The sequence below is a fragment of the Trichechus manatus genome, unplaced genomic scaffold (assembly GCF_000243295.1).
Source record: "Trichechus manatus latirostris isolate Lorelei unplaced genomic scaffold, TriManLat1.0 scaffold00102, whole genome shotgun sequence".
Taxonomy (NCBI): domain Eukaryota; kingdom Metazoa; phylum Chordata; class Mammalia; order Sirenia; family Trichechidae; genus Trichechus; species Trichechus manatus.
The window spans coordinates 4,184,487-4,185,917 of NW_004444038.1; the positions used below are offsets into that span (position 1 = coordinate 4,184,487).

The 1,431-nt window shown below is 35.6% G+C and overlaps 1 protein-coding gene across 1 annotated transcript in view; it reads right to left on the bottom strand.

Moving 5' to 3' along the window:
• The window catches only part of NALF1 (NALCN channel auxiliary factor 1), a 719,112-nt gene that overhangs the window by 482,292 nt on the left and 235,389 nt on the right, over window positions 1-1,431 (bottom strand). The window lies entirely within an intron of this gene.

Genomic DNA, 1,431 nt, shown 5'->3' on the forward strand with positions numbered 1-1,431 from the left:
TAACAGATGACACATATTATAATATCCTCTCTAAACCTAATAATATAGAACTGTCCATTCTTGACCAAAAGTTCAATCCATGAGAGTAGAACAGAAACTTTGCAACTTTCCAAACTCACTGTGTATAGTTTAATCAATACCACATCGTGTATGAATTCATATTAGATATACTTGATGCTCAAAACTCGTGTTTGTTTAAAATTATTATTGGTGAGCAAATTTGATGCTTAATTTAAGATGAATAATTGGTCTCTGGAGGATGCAGGGTTACCATTCATTCAGATTTAGGTTAATTTTCCTTCATGGCAATGTTTCTAATGAGCACTCCAATATTATGTTGATTTAACTACTGAAATTTGTCATCTTTTTCACTCTTCAAGCTCCAAGCCAGATTTCTGACCATGCTCTTCAGAAAAAATACCAACATGGTCTAGAAGTTTTAATTTTAAGAAGGACAACAACATGAGTTCCTACTTCTACATCTGGGCTAAGAGATCTGGGGTCCTACCTCATAGTGGCTCCTTGGGTATGTATTAAAGACCAAAACCAAACCCGTTGCCATCAAGTTGATTTCAACGCACAGCAACCCTATAGGTCAGAGTAGAACTAAACCATACGATTTCTAAGGAGCAGCTGCTGAATTGCCGACCTTTTGGTTAGCAGCCAAGCTCTTAACCACTGCACCATTGGCTGTGTGCAAATAAAGCTAGGAGGCCTTGCATTTCCTGGAGGAGCAATCTTTATATATTATAATAAGAATAATGCACTACTTTTTATTTACTTTTTCTTCAATCTAGGGAATTTTCTAGTTAAAGAAAGGTCTTGCCTGGGTTCAAAGGATTTTGCAACCTAAGCCGTAAGGCAGTAAAAGTAAAATATAGATATACAAAAATAAATAAGACGCTAGATATCAGGTAGGAAAATAATGGCCCTATGTGTTCATATCATTAAATTGATGAGTGCATTTGGGATTTTTAAACTAAAAAAAAAATGCCTATGTGTGGGCAGGGAGCATAAACTTTACAAAGTTTTTAAAAACATTTTTTAAAATCATTTTTAAGTGTTAAAACTTTGACACCAAATGCCTTGAAATATTCCTGAAGTGAGCATTCTGCCACTTCCATTTTTCTGCCTACCCCTATCCTAATAAATTCACCATCCTCACATTGCCTGTAAAGGACCTTCTCCTTGGAATCACTTTATAGTTTACCCCATTTCACAATATGGAAACTACCAATGATTAGAGAAGCACTGTACTATTTGTTACATCTGTTTATTGCATCAGGAATTTATCCACAGACCGCCCTGTGTCCACTGGGTTGCTGTTTTTTTTTCTCCTTCATGACTTCTGCCAACTATGTTTCAAAAGAGACAAATGATGAGGAAAAGAAGAAAACTTCATTCTCTAAGGATTCCAGATTGGGTAGAACT